At 44.5% G+C, this 20,066-nt stretch overlaps 1 protein-coding gene across 2 annotated transcripts in view; it reads right to left on the bottom strand.

The window, feature by feature from the left end:
* TAOK3 (TAO kinase 3) overlaps positions 1-17,741 on the bottom strand; it is a 143,794-nt gene extending 126,053 nt beyond the window's left edge. The window contains exon 1 of one of the 2 annotated variants that reach the window (XM_039504738.1): positions 17,568-17,741. The gene's annotated coding sequence lies outside the window, so the exon portion shown is untranslated. Of the gene's footprint in view, positions 1-16,836; positions 16,950-17,567 lie in introns of those variants that run through there. The other variant, XM_039504739.1, reaches the window with a different exon arrangement.
* Between the last annotated feature and the right edge of the window lie 2,325 nt (positions 17,742-20,066).

The following is a 20,066-nucleotide window of genomic DNA, read 5'->3' as shown; positions in this document are numbered from 1 at the left end:
AAACCAACTGTAATCACTGGCACTAGTCTGCCCCATGTTGGCATCCTCAGCAAATAGATCAGAGACTGACTAGGCTGTGGAGAATCAGCTACCCTCTCTGACTCAGGTGACTCCCTCCAGGTAAGGGTGGGGGGGCGGGGGGTGAGGCACTTTGGCATGGGATGGCTTGGGGAACTTGCACTGCTGCTATTCACGCTAGACTTGTTGTGATGACAGGAAGCCCTGCTCTGGGCTAGAAGTTATCAGACTTGGTTTAGCAGTGGTTTTGCTCCCTCCACAGCCAGCCAAAGGGAGTCAGCCTGAGAGTTTAAAACATACAAAAACTGGCTCAGAAAGCATGGTTTGAACCCAAGTGTGGACAGGGAGTATATGCCCATTACCACAAACTGGCCTTTCCTGCCAAGTCAGTTCCTCTCACTGCTTAGTAAAAGCTTATCTTAAGCCACCTCTAAACTCAACTCTTTCACTTTTGAAATGACACTGGTGTGAACTCCCCCACCCCCCCTTCAGCTTCCTATCTATTCAGATCATCACTGTTTTTAAAAGCTGTTGTGACAGGTCAGCAGAGGCTCAGAGTCTTTAGTCTGACAGCTGTTTGCTAGGCCTTGTGAAGTGAGTTGGTGGTTTCAATCCTTTTCCCAAGGGCAGGTATTCCCCTCACAAAAACCAACACCACAATTTGCACTGTTGGCAGGCTCAGCAGAGGCCAATGAGACAACTACCCTTTCACTATCAGCAGGTCAACACCAAGACATGCTGGCAGGGATCCACAACTGCTGCAATGCTGTATGAATGCTGCCTGTGCTATACCTATTCTGAGGACAGAAGGAGTCCATCTGCAGAGCATCTTTCCATAAACATTGTGTTTTGTTTATACAATAAAGAGAGATTACTAATGCTACCACTATGCTCATGGCTACTAAAATGTAGCAAACACAAGGCTCCTTCCTCCCACCCCACCTCCAAGTTTTGGGGGACAAAGATAAATTGCACCGTGTTTAGAAAATTTGCAATTCTGAATGATGCCTCTTCAAGACTAATGACCCTGAAACAAAATGGTTAGAACATTTTATTCAGTCAGTGTTCTGATAGCAGAGGAAAAGTTATCAGGCTGTGGAGTTTTCTAGGCCAGTGCATTGCAACAGACTGACTGATTCCAGAAAGCTCAGCTACTGCGGTGAAAGCAATATTGGAAGGGGCATTTCTCATGTTGCAGAACTTAAAATGGAAACAGTCTATGCCTCTCTTCTCATGCCAATCAACTAAAATGAACTTAAAGTCTTAAGCCACTCTGCCAAAGAGAGAAACAAACAGGAACTGATGGAGACCAGTGCCTTTACCTTTCACCTCCTCTACGCACCCATGTGGGTATCAAAACCACATTATGTTATGTGTCTCTGCACAGAGCGAGGAGACAGAAATCACATCCAATTCTCCTAATGAGTGGAAAATGTTAATTCTTCTTTGGTGAATATCCCTGTGACGTTTCTTGGAATAGCCCTCACTCACAGGAAGCCCTCAGTACCTCACAGGATCAAAAACTATATGAACAAAATCCGGCCGGCATGAAAAGAACCTGTAAGAGCAGTCAACAGCCACCCCCATCCACGCAAAGCCTCTTCGACCACAAAGAAAGATTCACGCTCACAGTGAGATAACTGTAGGAGCTAAAAATAACCAGCCAGCTGCAATTCCCACCTTATGTAGCTGGGCAGAAATGCTTCATTTCTCCCCCACACACTTCCTTCTTCATTGCAACATCAGAAGCTCAACTTGGTGCTAACATGCCACAAAGTCCTGCCTAGAATTTCAAGTCACTCTTCAGGAGCGACATAAAATCAACCTTTGGTATCAAGGGATCGAACTCTGACTCACTCACCTGCAGTTTTACTTTTTATTTCAAGACATTTTAATTGATCAAAGAAAACAGGAAGGGTGAAATATGTGGGGTTTATTTTACGCCACCCAGATGTTGTATTTAAACTCTTCCTAATACAAATGCTGACTTGGGAAGCCTCACTCAGCTGCTCTACTTACACAGACAATTCTATCTCCACTGACCGGATTTGATGATAAGCCATGTGCATTGAGATTTCATGTCTCTAAAGAAGGAACAGAATATCCTGAAGCCAAACTGCACCTGCATGTATGTACAAAGGAAGACACTGCATCAGAACATTACGGCAGGGGTCCCACCCTCATCTGGAACACAGGGTGCAAAGCAAGGATGCCATAAGGATAAAGCAGGAGCAGGAGACGGTGCTTTCTCAGGAACTGGTCCAAGACAGCAGGATAAACTCACCATGGAACTAAAGACTATCACAAACCCCACCACCTTCCGCTCCAAATGCAAGGTGTACTTCTCTGATCTGCCTTCTCTAACACACACAGATAGCAGCATGTATGTATGTATTCAAAAACCCACAATGCTACACACACAACTCTCCTGCTTGGGTCAGGAGGAGAGAGAATGAATCATTATGACACATAGTCACACACTATGTAGTACTGGAAGGTGCTCAGATACTATGGTGATGAGGGCAGTATAAGTACAGAAGAATAATATAGGTCCTACTAAGTAATAGATCATTGATCCAGAGGAAAATGGAGCACCACCCACTGGGCCCTGAAGCCTAGACAGGACACACCTCACAATTCAAGATAACGGTAACTGAAATCTGCCTCATTTACCAAAAAATGGAGCCTTTGGGCTCCTGGCAAATTTTCAGTCTGGCTTTTTTAATTGGGCAAAGTGTGAACACCAGGTTCTGAATCCCTGCCTTAATGAAAGCATCTCTGTCCAACCTGAACAAGACTACTGGTGACAGAAAGGGAAGAGAAGGAAGGAAAGCCATCTGTTGCACTAAGTCTAAACTGTGCAATAGTTTAGTTCTTTCATTTAATCCTTTGCCAGTGGGAGGTATGTTCTTCCTTTACACCTCCTTCTACTAATATAGCTAGCACACACCTTTACACCCCCTTCTACTAATATAGCTAGCAGTCAGCACCATGAAGTTCCTGCTGCCAGGCACCAACGAAATAAGTGATCACTTTTCACATACACTGTCTGACCAGTTTCTATATAATCTGTTGAGTTCCAGGAATACAAAATTGCAGGATACAGAATCATATGTTTCATCAGACATTCAGTGGTCCAGTTAAACTTTATTACATGTCCTTTAGCATTCATAAGCTTAAACAAAGAAGCCAAAAGCTTAAATTAAGGCAACCGGGAAGTCAATTTCAGAGATCATAAATATGAAAGTGTTCTAACTTCCTCTGTATACACCCTGGAGATTTTAACCCACAAGTTCACTGACAACAGCTGCAAATGTTCTTTGGATGAGGCGGCTTTGCCACTGGAAGCCAAATGTTCTTTAATTAAAGGCGTTTTATACTTTACACATCCCACCACATAAACTCCCTGAATGGCTTTGAAAACCAAGTGTGCTTAGAAATGCCTGAAAATGTTTTACAGTATTGCCAACCAAAAAGTGTTCAAAATCCTGAGACAGGCCTCCCAAAATTGCAATGAGTTTAGAAATCACAAGATTTTTTAAAAAGTTTAACATCCTGTGGGCTCTGTTTCTTGTCATCCTGTTTCTGCACCTTTTGACTACATTTGGGTCACATTTTAAGCTTTGTCCCGCAACTCTGAGGGCCAGAAAGTAATAGTAAAAGCTGAGATTCTCACCTAATCACATGCCTCCAAATCTGGGGCTTTAAAAAAAAAAAACCCTACTAAATATTGCAAGACTTGAAATAAAATGAAACTGGTTTTGTTTGCTTTCTATCCTTACCCAGTCATTATCCAGAGGTTCATGTTCTGCAACACAAGTGAAAACAAATCTGTAAAGGACACAATCCAAATATATAGACCGTAAGCTCCTTGAGGCAGGGACGTGTCTTCCTGTGTGTGGTGTACAACACCAAGTACGCTGCTGACACTTAAATATTTGTCAATCACTACAAAACACTCTTATTGTTTATGATGTACAGTTGGAAGCTTGACACTGGAATTCAGAATGGTCTGTGTCAGATAGCTAAAGGCCTCAAAATTTGATTCTGGAGCAAAGATTTAAAAAACCTAACACAAATGTTTGTTTGGATTTAAACCTTCCCCTGAAGTGTTCACAACCCAAATGCTGCAGCCCTGAGCTAATGCATGAGAAATGGAAAGTGAAACTGGCTAGTTTATTCTCATTAAACCGAGCTGAATGGCGGTTGGGGGGGCAGTCAGGGGACAAGGAGCAGGGGGGTTGGATGGGTCGGGGGTTCTGATGGGGGCCAGCCTGTTTGGGGAGGCACAGCCTTCCCTACTCATCCCACCATACCGTTTCGCAACCCCACTGTGGCCCTCGGGCCAAAAAGTTTGCCCACCCCTGTGCTAAGGGCTCACTAGTGGCAGACTAAGTAACCCTCACCACGCTAGAGTTGCCAAAATTCCCGGAGAAGGCCAGAACATGACCCGCATGCAGAAATAAAGAGCTCAAGTGCTCCAGCAGTGTGCCAGCATCAACCCAGGGTAACTGGAAGGGAAAGCCCCAAAGAGCTTTCATCCCAGCATTTATTAACCCATTCATTAAAAAATTAAGGATAACCAAGGATTAACCAGTTTTACCACTATTTGTGCCTTCATCACCATATACCACCTTGTGTATTCCTTTTGCACCTTCTATCCAAGGATCTTAAGGTACTTTATCAATAGTAATTAGGCTTCCACATCCTGTGAGGGAGACATGTTTTATCCCCTTTTACAGATGGGGGAAAGGGAGACAGAAAGCCAGCAAGTGAATTACCCAAGGGCACAGAGCTGATCTACGGCAAGAGCAGGGAGAGAATGTAGATCTCCTGGATTCCAGTCCTATCATTAGCCACAGGACTCTCTTTACAAAGATCTGGTTTTATCAATGGGGTTTGGAGACACTGCTTCCTGAGACCTAAGTGCGCAAACAGAGCGGACCATAAGCACAAATAGAGCAAGTGTCATTTTGCAGCCCTAGGTCTGATGCAAGCTGTGCAACTGGTAGCAGGTAGGGTTGCTAGGTGTCCCGTTTTCGACCAGAACACCCGCTGGCCGGGCCGTTAAAAGTCTGCTTGGTGGCACAGGCAGGCTCTTTACCCAGCTCCGCGCAGCTCCTGGGAAGCGGACGGCATGTCCCGCCGGCTCCTAGGTGTAGAGGTGGCCATGGAGGCTCCATGTGCTGCCCCCGCCCCAAGAGCTGGTTCCACAACTCCCATTGGCTGGAAACCACAGTCAATGGGAGCTGCAAGGGCAGTGCCTGTGGGCAGGAGCAGCGTGTGGTGAGGAGCCCCCTGGCCGCATCTCCGCCTAGGAGCCAGAGGGACATGCCGGCTGCTTTCTGGGAGCCACCTGACGTAAGTGCTGCCTGGAACCCACACCCTAAAACCCCTCCTGTGCCCCAACCCCCTACCCCAGCCCAGAGCCCCCTCCTGCACCCCAAACCCCTCATCCTGGCCCCACCCCAGAGCCCGTACCCCCCAGCGGGAGCCCCCAGCCCCTCCCATACACCAACCTGCTGCCGCAGCTGGATAAAAAATAGCGAGTATGGGGGAGAGTGAGCAACAGAGAGAGGGAGGGTGGAGTGAGTGGGGGGCAAGGCAATGGTGTCTGGTTTTCTGCAATTAGGCAATTTATGGTCCGACTGCCCTGGCTGCTTGGGATCCAGTAAATCAGCAATAAGCAGTAACACTGCCCCACAATACAAGTATGAATTCCTTAAAATATTCAGGGGATTGTGGAGGCAAAGAATCATGGATTATCTCTACACTACGGCACAAGGCGGATTAATGGGGTGTGAATTGCAGCACACACCGAAATGCTGCACTGCAACTGCCCCATCTGGACACTGCTGGCAAGAACTAAAAAGGTACCTAGGGCAGGTCTACACTATAGCAAGGATCGATGTTCTGAGATCGATCCACCGGCGGCCAATTTAGCGAGTCTAGTAAAGACCCGCCAAATCAACTGCAGATCGCTCTCCAGTCGACCCCTGTACTCTATCCCCGACGAGAAGAGTACGGTAAATCGATGGGAGATTTTCTCCCGTCGACCCCCCGCAGTGCAGACCCCGCAGTAACTCGACCTAAGGTATGTCGACTCCAGCTATGTTATTCACGTAGATAGAGTGGGAGGGATAGCTCAGTGGTTTGAGCATTGGCCTGCTAAACCCAGGGTTGTGAGTTCAATCCTTGAGGGCAAAAATCTGTCTGGGGATTGGTCCTGCTTTGAGCAGGGGGTTCGACTAGATGACCTCCTCAGGTCCCTTCCAACTCTGATATTCTATGACTCTATGAGTTGCGTAATGTAGGTCGACTGACTGCGGCAGTGTAGACAAAGTTCATGTTAATGAACTCTTCAAACAGGACTGCATTAATGTAACCAAGGTACCTTTCAGTTTGTGCCTGCTGCCAATCGCATGGAACAGTCCCAGTGCAGCACACCAGCATGAGCTGCAATTCACCAGCACTGTCCAAACCAGGGGGCCATGTAGACAAGCCTCAAATCACTGAATTAGTACCTAGCTTAATTTGGTGCAGTGGGGAGTACACAATCCTTTGTTATAATACAAAAACCTCTCCCCAACCCTTTGACACAGTAGAATGACCTCTCAGTGTTGCCAATACTCACAGTTTTACAGTGAGTAAGGCAATTTTGGCCCTTGATGCTAGAGATGTTGTTAGAAGATCCAACTGAGATTAGGGCCTCATCGTGCTAGGCACTGTACAGACACATAGTAAGACAGTCTCAACCCTCTGAGATCTTACAGTGTAAGGGAAAGTATAGTGGTGAGTTTGTGACATGGGAGGTGGAACTAAGGGCAAGTCTATAGGAAGGTGTCTTTTTCACACCCCATAGCGATGTAAGTTACATCGACTTGAGCAGTAGTGTAGACCACCCCTATGACCCACCAAATTAATCTCATATGGAGGCTAAACATCTATATCTATTAGATGCCAGTGAAGATGTGCCCTAAGTTGTCAGCACTAACAGAATACCATTTATTTAAATATTTTTGGATGTTTTCTACATTTTCAAACATATTGATTTCAATTATAACACAGAATACAAAGTGTACAGTGCTCACTTTATTTTTTATTACAAGTGTTTGCACTGTAAAAAGACAAAAGAAATAGTATTTTTAATTCACCTAATACAAGTACTGTAATGCAATCTCTTTATCACGAAAGTTGAACATACAAATATAGAATTATGTACAAAAATACTGCGTTCAAAAATAAGACAATGTAAAATTTTAGACCTTGCAAGTCCACTCAGTCCTACTTCTCGTTCAGCCAATCACTCAGACAAACAAGTTTGTTTACATTTGCAGGAGATAATGCTGCCCACTTCTTGTTTACGTCACCTGAAAGTGAGAATAGGCATTCTCATGGCACTGTTGTAGCCAGCGTTGCAAGATATTTACTTGCCAGATGCGCATGCTTCACCCACCATTCCAGGGGACATGTTGATGACAGGTTCTGCTTGAAAATCATCCAAAGCAGTGAAGACCGACACGTTCATTTTCATTATCGGAGTCAGATGCCACCAGCAGAATGCTGATTTTCTTTTTTGGTGGTTCAGGTTCTATGGTTTCCGCATTGGAGTGTTGCTCTTTTAAGACTTCTGAAAGCATGCTCCCTACCTCGTCCCTCTCAGATTTTGGAAGACACTTCAGATCCTTAAATCTTGGGTCGAGTGCTGTAGTTATCTCTACAAACCTCACATTGGTACCATCTTTGCATTTTGTCAAATCTGCAGTGAAAGTGTTCTTAAAATGAACATGTGCTGGGTCATCATCTGAGACTGCATAACATGAAATATATGGCAGAATGTGGGTAAAACAGAGCAGGGGACGTCCAATTCTCCCCCAAGGGGTTCAGTCACAAATTTAATTAACGCATTTTTTTGTAACGAGTGTCATCAGCATGGAAGCATGTCCTCTGGAATGGTGGCCAAAGCATGAAGGGGCATACAAATGTTTAGCATATCTGGCACCTAAATACCTTGCAATGCCAGTTACAACAGTGCCATGTGAATGCTTGTTCTCACTTTCAGGTGACACTGTAAATAAGAAGAGGGCAGCATTATCACCTGCAAATGTAAACAAACTTGGCGATTGGCTGCAGAAGAAGTAGGACTGAGTGGATTTGTAGCCTCTGAAGTTTTACATTGTTTTGTTTTTGAGTGCAGTTATGTAATAAAAAAAATCTACATTTGTAAGCTGCACTTTCAGGACAAAGAAATACAGTACTTGTATGAGGTGAACTGACAAATACTATTTCTTCTGTTAATCATTTTCACAGTGCAAATATTTGTAATAAAAAATAATATACACTTCGATTTCAATTACAACACAGAATACAATTTATATGAAAATGTAGAAAAACATCCAAAATATTTAATAAATTTCAATTGGTATTCTCTTGTTTAACAGTGCAATTAAAACTGACAATAATTTTTTTATCATGATTAATTTTTTTTTAGTTAATTGCGTGAGTTAACTGCAATTAATTGGCAGCCCTAATTTTTATTGAAATTAAATAAAAAAATGTAAAAATATTAAAACATTTAAAATTAAATGTATAATTATCACAACCAATGTTAAGGCCTAAATTTGGTAAAATCTATTAAGATCGTTTACATTAAATAAAGTAATATTCAAACAGTATGTGTTTGTTGCCAAAGTTTTAAAGAAAGGGAAATCACTGAACTGCTGGAAGCCACTGGCTAAACACCGGGAGTCAGAGTGTGCTGAAGTGTTAACCAGCTTTTGACAGCAGTAGTCTCTGATGCAGGTGCGGAGAGAATACTTTCTTCAGTTTATTCAGCTAGTTCAGTTCAATGGCTAGGTCATTCAGAGCTGAGAAACTGACTGGATGCTTTAAAAACAAGAAAACTCGTTTTCCTCTTCCAATCTAAGACAAAAAACAAGGTGAGAAGGGGTGAGATCTATTCTTTCTAAAATCTTGAAGGACATGGTGACCAGAAAAAAATCATTTCACTAACTACAGATAAATACTTCCTTTGTTTGGCAAATCAGTTTTAAATGTAACACGTTTTGATAAACTTTTTTTTTGTTATGCATCCTGCACATTTAATGTAATTTTTTTTAACTAAGAAAGATTTAAATTGCTTCTGTGCATTTCAACTGAATTCCAATTTCCATCCAAATGCAGCTTGACAAAATCATAAGCAAAATATTAATCTTCTAGTAGAGTGGTTTTCAATCTTTTTTTCATTTGCAGACCCCTACAAAATTTTGAATGAAGGACGGACCCCTTTGGAAATCTTAGACATAGTATGAGGACCCCCTGGGGTCTGCAAATCACAGGGTGAAAACCACTGTTCTAGTAAATGAGAAATGTATCATTCACCATCTTCTACCATAATAAAAATATATAAACATTTAGAATCTGAATAAATGTAAGTTAAGCTATGTAACCACTTAGATAAATCTACATGGGATATATCCTTCCGGTGAGCAAATAGACATACCAAATTTGGTGTACAGGCTATATTTAGTTGCAAATCACCATGTTTAAATGGTTACCAATCAATGAGGATCAAACTCTTCAGAAAAATAAAGTCTAAATGCAAAACAAGATTATAATTGATTATTTAAACCCAGACACAATGGGGAATAAGTATTTATCTTGCAGTAACAGCTACGAGCTCCAGCCATGGAGTAGGGCCCCATTTCGCTAGGAACCGCACATTAAAAAAAACTTCATATATTCAAGTAAGTAATGGGAAAAAGCTCCCTGAAATGGAAACAGCCATATGTAGAATTCGCTACCAGAATGTCTTGTATCTGATAAACAGACCAGCAGCAAAGACAATCTACTAAAGCTTTCACCTTAAGCTCAGGCTAAAAAACCCAAATTCCATTTCACTGTATAACATCAAATCAGGGCTCTGCGTGTTTAGCATAGTTCAGCAGTACCATATGCTACGTACTAGCATATATTCCATTACAGGGAAGAAAAAACAACATGACTCATCTGTGACTATGTTCTCATCAATCTAGCTTAAAAAGCACTAGAAACAACTGGGGCAGCCCCCAAATAAGCCTCCTGAATTTTATTTGCCAGATTCTCAGTGATAGGATTACAGATCACTTTTATTTAGAAGAAAATGATTTATTCTAAAAAAGTCAGCATAGTATATGCATCTCTCCAAGAGAACCAGAATCAGAATCACTACACACAAAATATCAGGTGTATGTTCTTCTATTTCAAGTAGTCTTTATGTAATTAAAAAAAAGACATCATGCTAGGAGCAGAATGATGTCTGGCACTTATACAACACCTTTCATCCGCAAGTACTGTGCGTACTTGAACACATACACACTATATACGAGGTTAACTCCAACAAGTGCTGAAATGCAGCCACTCTGGGGTGGAACATGGCAGCTGCCTACCTCTATACAATACTTGGAGAAGTAATGGGGAAAAAAAACAGGCATCTGAAGCTGAAGGGGAATTTAGGTAGGCAGAATGTAATTCTCTTAGCTAGAATTTGGCCACGACTCTGGAGTTAACACCTCTACTCTTATGAAAAGTGTTATGAGATTTTTAATGACCACAAGCAGTTTTACATCTCTCTTCTCAAAGATGCACATCCACCAGCACAGTGGCCCTCTTGCACTGTATCAGTTTTGGTCAGACCAATTCAGAATTAAGAATGCCACCCAATGAAATCAACATCCTCACCCTCCTTCAAGGCATTCCTTGTTCTCCAATCCAACTCTACTGGGAGACGTGAAGCAACATGCAATCACAGCACAAGGTGCAAGGACTGCAGGTCAAAGTTAACTTCAGTATCCCAAGTACTAAAGCCATCCAGCCTCCAAAGTTAATATTTCTGGATGACCTACACTTCCTTTAACTTTGCTTTATTAAGCCTGGATGGCCCATATGTGGCTAACTCTACTACTGCTGTGCAGAAAAGACAGACCTGAAGTCAATATAGTGAACAAAATATGAGAATTCCTTTGGGTACAAATGGATTTTTGGGTAAGGAGTAAGGCATTTAGCTGCATGTTCTCACACAGCTATTTGTTCCTCTAAAACTGAATGAAACCAGGATCCATTTTGACCAAATAAACAGAAAGGGTGGGGAAAAAAGTAATCCATTAACGCCAAGCTATTACCTGTTCAACAACATAAAGTGCTTCTGTTATTAACCAGTCGGACAAACTTGTTGTGTAAGCTCTGTATTAAACCTGGTATTTTCCAACCTCTACAAGTCAAATAACTAACCACTTCCTGACATGGAGGGAGAATTGAAAAGGATAGCCCAGCTACAAGACTAAGAACACTAATATTTTAACTCATCTCTCTCTGATAAAGCCAGAAGAACTCTCAAGCTCAGAAACGCTCTATCCCATCTTAAAAAAACAAACACACACAAAACCCCACCCCAACATAGGATCAAAGGTCAAAGCAATAATCATGGCATCCTCATCCTGAAAGCAAAAGCTGTTATTCTCCTGCCACACACACACACACAAAATGAGGAAGTAAAAATGAAGCATATGGCAGAGGTGTATAGTTCACGCTTTAAGAGTAATATTCTTTGTATAAAATTAATAGTGTGAAATGAGGTTTAGAAGAAGACTCAGGGCTTGTCTACACTACCACTAACTTCAGTATAACTTACATCGTTCTGGGGTGTGAACAATCCACACCTCTGAGTGACATAAATTACACCAACCTACCCCTACACACCGGTGTAGACAGTGTGGAGCTTCTCCCACCAATATAGTTATCACCTTTTGCAGAGGTGGAATAATTAAGTCAATGAGCGAGCTCTCTCTGCTCAGCTTAGAGCATCTTCACCAGCCGCACTACAGTGACACAGCTGCATCAGTGAAGCTGCTCTGCTGTAGAGCTTCTGGTGTAAACTAGCTTTCAGTAAGGGCTGTGCCAGTATCTTAGCTAACTATAACAGAGGCCTGCTCTGCATTAGGATTTTACATCCGCATAGCTCTCTCTCTCTCTTTCAGAGGTGGGGAAAAAAACCAAACAGACCCCCTGAGAGATACAGCTACTCTGACCTAGCCTGGTGGTAGACAGCACTAGGTCAACAGAAGAATTCTTCTGTCAGCCTAGCTACCGCCTCTCAGAGTACGTCCAGACTACCCGCCGGATTGGCAGGTAGCAATCGATTTATCGGGGATCGATATATCATGTCTCATCTAGACACAATATATCGATCCCCGAATGCACTCCCATTGACTCCGGAACTCCAACAGGGCAAGCGGCAGTAGCAGAGTCGATCCCACGCCGTGAGGACGGGAGGTAAGTCAAAATAAGATACGTCGACTTCAGCTGTGCTATTCCCGTAGCTGAAGTTGCGTATCTTACATCGACACACACACCCCCAGTGTAGACCAGGCCTCAGGAAGGTGGATTACCTATGCCAACAGGAAAACCGCCTTCCACCAACATAGATAATGTCTACACTGAATCCATACAACGGTGCAGCTGTGCTGCTGAAGCATTAAGTGTAGACAAGCTCAGAGGCAAACTCTGATCTATTGCAGAACACATTGAGAATTTGTCAGGAAGTTGAGGGCCAAACCCAATTAGTAGGCATTAGAGCCAACTGCAGCTATCCTCATTTTTAATAAGGAACTGAGACTCACAGAGACTAGTTCCCAGCATGCAATACTCCATCCTGTTTGAAGTGCTGTGGACTACACTGTAGAACCTCACAGGCTGTGCTTTGGCTGCTCCCGAAGCACATCTTTTGGCAGATTATTAAACTGAAAGGCAAAAAGTGCATTCCCTGAACAAGAATATAACGGGACAGGGTTTTTCTTTACACCCAGGTGACTACAGGTCTGTAGATTTATCAATATTTTGACATGTTTTACCTAGTAAATTAAAACAGTTCTTCTGGAATAATTTGTCTGTGATAAAAAGACTTGTGGGGATGGCACATTATAGTACCTTGCAAAAAAAACCTAATTAGCAAACAGACACATGGGACAATTTAACAATTATCATCACCTAGCACTGAGCCAAAAGCAACCAATTCATTCTCTTTTAATCAATGGCCTTTAAATAAGGAAGTCATTTGAAAATGTTATAATGCAAAATAAAATCTCTTCTTGCTGGTGGTTTTTTATAGTTTTAGTTTTTTTTAATATGCCTATTAAAAACGCTACGCAAGCATCTGAAATTTGGTTACATAAAATCCCTACTTCCCGAGTATCTTATATATTAAACTTTCACTTTTACTCAACTACTAAAATTCTTGTTGGCAAGTTTTGGACCCTTTGAATTATATGCGTTTATAATGGATACTGTAGCTCTCCCTTAAAAAGCTATCACGGATCAAATTTGCCCCAAATTTAGTTTCTATGAAAGTAAACTTACAAAACATTTAAAACTAATAATATATTTATGTTAAATTAAAATCAAATAGAAATACGTTTTTAAAACAAATCATCCCCCTGCAATGTCCGCAACCCAAACACTGGCGTAGTACTCTTTTTGGAAACAGGGGAACCCAGAAGTGAAATAAATCAGAAATTGACAAACTGACTAGCCTATTTTCACGGTCCATGTTACCAGAAATGTAAAAAGTAAGCCAACAGCCTATTGTCAGCTAGTGTGCCAACTCACTAGCTAATGCATCCAAGAGCACTAAGCAGCCACATGATTTTGATCCCTTCCTTCAGGGCCTGAGTTTTATTTCTCCAAATAAGAGAGTTCATCATAAATTTCACATATGAAATATACCCTTTCCTCTGACCCAGGGTCTCCTGCAAGAACCTCTATAGTTCCCACAGGTCTCACACCCCAGGCCATCTGCCTGGAGCCACATGTAAACAAGTGTCTTTCCCCTGACCTAAAAGACCTAGGAACTCCCACAGGAGCCTACTTGCTCCCTGTAGATCTCACAACCAACTGCTGCTTGCTGGTCTTAGCTCACCACCTGGAAGGCAACTAATTAGCTACAAGAGGGGGTGTCAAGCAAAGCTCCCTTAAAGGACCTTCCAGCCACTGCCACATAATTAAAAGTAAATTAGATTATTAAACATCTTTCTTTTTTTAAGAACAGAGGATGCTTATTTATAACTCAGGTAAAGAAAAAGGTCTCTTTTTAAAAGATGTTATTTAACTTCGCAGTGTCCCTTTAACTCACAATACCACAGAGATGTAACAAACAGGAATTGCCATATTCTGTCTAAGTGGACAGCCACATGAGCGCTATTTTGTGCACTAAGGTCCTGATGCTGAGAAGGCGGCGAGTTTCTCTTAGGACTGAGCCCCACAGGAAATTACATATTTGATTTGCAGAACAATTCATTACTGGCTAAGCAAGGTACAACTATGAAGAAAACAGTAAGGCAAATATGACCAGTTTACTGAAGCTCCTGGCATTTTTCCATGTGTGTACCGTACCAAGCACTGTGAAGGACCAGAAACCTAGTAACAGATTTTAGTCTAAAAAGAAAAAACTACAACAAATATTCCTACCTACCAATTTCAAATACTTTCTGCATTAAGCCACTGAGTTTTCAGAGTAGTGTATCAACTGGCTACCACAGATAAATAAAAAATTTGAGAGGGGAGGAAGAGGATGGTTTAGTGGTTCAGATGTAAAACTGGGTTTTATTCCCAGCTTCACCACTGACTTCTTGGGCTGGTCACTTAATCTCTCTATACCTCAGTTTCCTTATCTGTAAAATTGGGCTTATACTCATTGTACCCGTCAGGGTTATTTAGAAGCTTAATTGCCACTGATAAAGCCTCAGGTAGAAGCTGCTAGGTATACACAAAGATTACTATAAAGAGAATGGTAACACCAACTGGTATGCCTGACCGCAAGCAAAATGGAGTTGTCCACTGACTTAAAAAAAAAGTGAAATCTTTCCTAAATAGGATCAGATTCTGTAGTTATTCCACGTGAAAATCTCCCAATGTTTTCAAAGGCATTTCCATGTAAAACAACTGCAACACGGGACCCTAAATTCAATTATTTCTCCATATTCCTCCCAATACCAAAGAGCTAGTAACCCACTTGCAAAACACATTGTTCCCTCCTCCCTATTCCTTCCCCTCATCCTCACACCCATGCAACCACCACCAGTCACGCTAGTTTAGTCAGCAGCAGTTACATTAAATGCCTTCTGTACTTTGCTTCCTTCTCTCACACAGGGAAGATTTAAGATTTCATTGAATGAAGTGTAGTTAATTTCTATTCCATTCAAAGACAACTAGTATGACAATGAAGCTCCCCGCCTTCACTTGAATGTCATTAGGTCAATATTTATAATATAAAGTTATTCAAATGATCATTTAGCAACAACACATGGAAATATTTGATATAAAGTAAAACCTTCACAATCTGCACTTCATTTATCCAAAACCTGGTCATGACCTCAGTTTTCAGGTCAGTGTAACTTAGTTAATGGTTTCACCCACTGCTGCTCCAGCTCTTCACCCACACTTTCCACCTCAGGCATCTGCTCCTCCACTTGAAATAACCCCATCTGTGGAGTTCCTGAGCAAGACATATGAGCTGAGGACAGTTCACCATATAAAGACCTACATGCAAAAGCTCCACAACTTCCTCAAGGCTAGCTGATATCTATGGGCACTGCCCAGGGTTCTTTTAACAAGAAAGTAGGTATGCAAGTATGTATGCTTACAGGGGCATAAGCATGGTATCTGGCCACGAAGTTTGGAAGGCTACATACAGGTTAAGAGACCATGGGTGCACAACTGAAAGTCTGCTAAGTCAGCTATCCCAATTACCCAATACTTTCAGGTGTCCCTGAAGACTGGGTAATCAAGGTTCTGCAGTGTTTTCTGCCACTGAAATTTGCATGGTGGTGGTGGGGTTGTCTAGAAATACAGACTTTTGACCAAATTTTGTAACAAACCCTAAGTGCTGTAGATTATTTTTTGATTTGTGGACACTGGAAGATGCTTTGTTTAGTTAAGAAAAATACAAACAGAATCCTGTCACTTCAGATGTGGTCAGCACCAAAAGGCTGTGATGTCTGAAAAGCTAGAGCGGCTGCTACCTATTACCCAAACATGACATCATTGAGAGAGAACCAGCTGAGGAAGGAAGGATATGCAACAATAATTTTCTGAATTATACAAGACAGAGTACTGCACAGCTTTCCTGTATCTCTGCCTCACTGCCTCTCATCTCTTCAAATCTCAGCTGAAAACACCCATCTCCCTTGGGTTTATTTAATTTCTCTCCTTCTCTGTTACCCTTTAACCCTAACTATATTACTTAACTCCACAGCATACTGGAGATACACCTTCTGCAAAAGACACTATATCTAAAGTGACATTGGATTTGACAGTGGGGAGGGGTGTTTATTCTTTAAGAGCTCTTTCTCCCCATAACACCTTTCCTTTAGTACCAGCAATGACTTGTACTTCCACTCTGTCCATGTACACAATGGAAAGGCTAAGAAAAAGGCTAAGTAAAAAGCCAAGTGAATGTCTCTTCTTTGTGGACTACCATTCTGAAATATATATGAGAGAGAGAATTTCTAAAGCATCATTATTTTATAGATCTTATGCTATTTTTAAAAAGAGCAAAGAATTAGTCTTCACAACACCCCTGAGACACAAGCGACTTCCCTAAGGTCACAGAGCAGCCTAGACAGTGTCACAGCCTGGACCCAGATCTCCTGATCCCCAGTCCCATCATTCATCCAGATCTCCTGATCCCCAGTCCCATCATTCATCCACAACACAAGTCTTCGTCCCTAAGAATGGGACCACTGTCATCCTTGTCTTGGATTTTAATAAACAGCTAACCTCACCTACCTGCTGTCACTTTCCTGGCAGCCACTACTTCATCACTGTGCTGCTAGTGACTACATGGGGCACGAAGAACGAGCATGAGGGACAACGCGCCACCATCCCAGGAGCAGCAGGAACTAGTATCTGAAGATTATTTTCTTTGACGTTTCCTGAGTGTCGTTTCTTCTGATAAGACCCGTCCCCTCCCCAGCCCCGCGCCTCGCAGGGAAAGTCAGTGACAGCGCCGAGGGGGAACGCGTAGCTCAGCCTCAGCAAAGCACGACACGTGCCTTCCCCAGCAGCGCGCCCGGGGGAGCAGGGCACAGACCGGACACGCAGCGGGGCTGCACGGCCGCCTCTGTCGCTTCCCAGGCGGGGGCTTGAGAGACACGCGCGTCCCGGCTGGCCGGGGCTGGCCACTGGAGCTACGCCGGGGCTCAGCCCGGGGTCCCCCGCAGGGCTCGGCGGCGGCGGGGCCCGCCGGCTCCTGCCCCAGCCCCGCTCCGGGCGGCCGGGCTCCCTCCCGGTTGCGTCCCGGGGCTGCCCTGGCTCAGCCCTGCGGGCGGCGGCTCGGGGCACGGCCGGGGGCTGCCCGCGCGGGGTCCCGACCCGGGCTGCCTCCTGCCCGGCTGGGAGCGCGCCGCTCCCCGGGGCCGCGGCGGGCGAGAGGCGGCGGCCGCCCCGAGCCGCTTCCCCTCCCCGAGCTCGGTCGTGGCCAGGGCGCCCGGGCGGGCGGAGCGGCGCCTCCCTCTCACCTGGCACCAGGGGCCGTGAGGCCGCCGTAGCTCGGCGCTGTCCGGCGGCTGGGTCCGTCCCGGGGCCCCGCTCCGTCCCCTCCGCTTCCTGCCACGGACCCCGCTGCTGCCGCTGCCCGAGGTGCGGCTCCTGCCAGGCGCGGCCAATCGCTCGGCTGCATCGGCGCTCGGCTCTCCAGCCTGGTCAGTCACTGGGGCTAGCCGGGAGATCGGCGCTCGACTACGCAGCCTGCACGCTCAGACCGATGGGGCGGGGAATGGATCTGCGTCTGGCTAATCAGCGGCTCACAGAGACCGAGGAGGGGGAGGATCGGCGCTCCATTAAGCGACCTTAATCGGCCAGATCTGTGGGACTGAGCCGGGGGGGTTGGAGGATCGGAGGTCGATTCGTAAACCTATCACTTCGAGCTATAGGGCCGGCGGAACTGGCTCAGCGCTTGATTAACCACCCTGATCACGCTGAGCAGCTTGGGCCCATACCGGTCTAGGCGGGATCGGCGCTCGATTGGAGTCACTGGGGGCACTCTGGGGCAGAGGGAGACGATTAACCCTTTGTGGGGAGCGTGACGTCTCCCTTCCCAGGCGGGGCTCGAAGGGGGATCAGTTCCCCGGGCAGAGCTCGGAGGGGGCGGAGGGGTTAACTTCCTCTCCCAGGCAGGGTTTAAATGGGCGGCGTCCTCCTTACCCCCGCCCCCCCGCCGGCAAGGGGTTAGCTGGGGAAGGCGTGGTGCCAGTTCCCCCCCCCTTCCCGGGCACAGCTGGAAGGACGAACCGCCTCTGCAGCCAGCGCGGCCTCTCCCGCGGCTCCCCGCGGGGTTGGGAGCAGCGCGCACGTGTCAGGGCTGAGCCGGCACTCTGTGTTTCACAGCACACCGGTGTCGGGAGGGTTGGTGTGATTGAAATCAGTGACGGTAACGCCACCCTGCATTCCGTCTGGCCCCTTTTAAAGAAGAGGCCTCAGCGAGGGCCCTTTCCAGCACCCGTCCTAGGCATTTAGGTGATGTGTTGTCTGCTGTCGGACTCCCAGTCAGGACAGCTGAACTGGTGATAGCCCTGGTGAGAATTTTCCCTAAAATTCCCTTTAAGTGACAAGGCCAATGGGCAAACTATGACTTTGCAGACTTGCTACTTGGTGACACCATTCTTTTAAAATATTTATAGGCAACCTATATTGTAGTATTTGGATCACAAACGAAAACCACATTGTTCTGAATCACTTTAACCAGTTTAAAGCGCATCTGCATTAGGAGTTTGCAGCTGTATAGCTAGGTCAATTTTTTTAGTTACACTATTAGTGGATGCTTTCTAATACAGACAAGGTTTAACACACATACATATGAAAAACTGGAAATAGGTCAGGTGAAGGAGGAGAGACTATCAATATAACAAGGGAAGAGAAACTGCTTGGAGAGGTGGATTAGAAGGTAGAGTTCACAGGATAAGGACAGAGAGTCTTCCAAGTATACAAAGGGGTGTGGTAGAAGGTGAAGTCAAGTGGTAAAGGAGACAAAAGAAACAATAGATCTGGTAGGATTATGATGAGTAGAAGGACCATAGTGAAGGTAGAAGTGGGAGTAAAATGAAGGAGATCCACAACATCATTTCTATTTCTCAGTTACAGAAATTTGTTCATGGCTCTTTCAGTAGGATCTGTATATAGCCTTTCATTCTTCCTGGCTGTAAAGGTCCACAATAGCTCCAAGCAATTTCTGTCACTGGTCTCTATCCATAGCTCTACTCAGGCGACTTTCGCAGACGGGACCTGATAACTACAATTGTCCCTCACCCTGCCCACCCACCATCACAGCCCCACACTACAAAAATTCCATACCTCCCTTATCTCACTCACTACTTTGGTGTTTTGGCTTTTACAACCTGTGTCTTTCCCAGCAGGCCTTGCTCTCAGCCTAGCATCCCCTGGTCCTTTGGGACTAGAAGTCCCAGGATGCCTGACCTTAAAGTCCAGCAGCAGGCTACAGTGGTGTGCCAGGCCTTTGAGAGCCAGTATGGCGTGTTACAGCTTTTCTGCTTACAACCATTTCATTCATACAACAAATGTATAGACTCCATCTCGGTTTATAATCTCGGCTTCAACCTCGACAAGTTGGTTTGGGTTTTTTTAGTGCCAACATGGTGATTTCTTTTACACGTTGTGAGCATGAGTTCTGTATCATGGCTACTCTGTGACTGATAATAGCTGATATTGATAAGGCAGAACAAAGAAATCTTTAATCAAATAAAGGAATGTGCATAAACAAAGTAAGTGAGCCTGTGATGGGGGAAAAAGACCTTTGATGGAAACTTGGGCCATGTGCAGTAGTTTCAGTAAGAGGCATAAACTCTCTCTGAAAGCTCTTGGGGCGTGGACAGTTAAGCTGCTGCATCTGCAAGGGAAACATAGCATTCCTTAAAGCTAACCCTCCTCCCTTGGGTTCTTACTGAATGCCTGAGAGATGACAGCATGGGGTGTCTCCACAAGACTAATGCTAAACATGAGCA

This window comes from Mauremys reevesii, linkage group 18 (assembly GCF_016161935.1).
Source record: "Mauremys reevesii isolate NIE-2019 linkage group 18, ASM1616193v1, whole genome shotgun sequence".
In the NCBI taxonomy this organism is placed as follows: Eukaryota; Metazoa; Chordata; order Testudines; family Geoemydidae; genus Mauremys; species Mauremys reevesii.
Note: the sequence above shows the minus strand (reverse complement) of the source record. Positions and strands in the feature narration are given on the sequence as shown.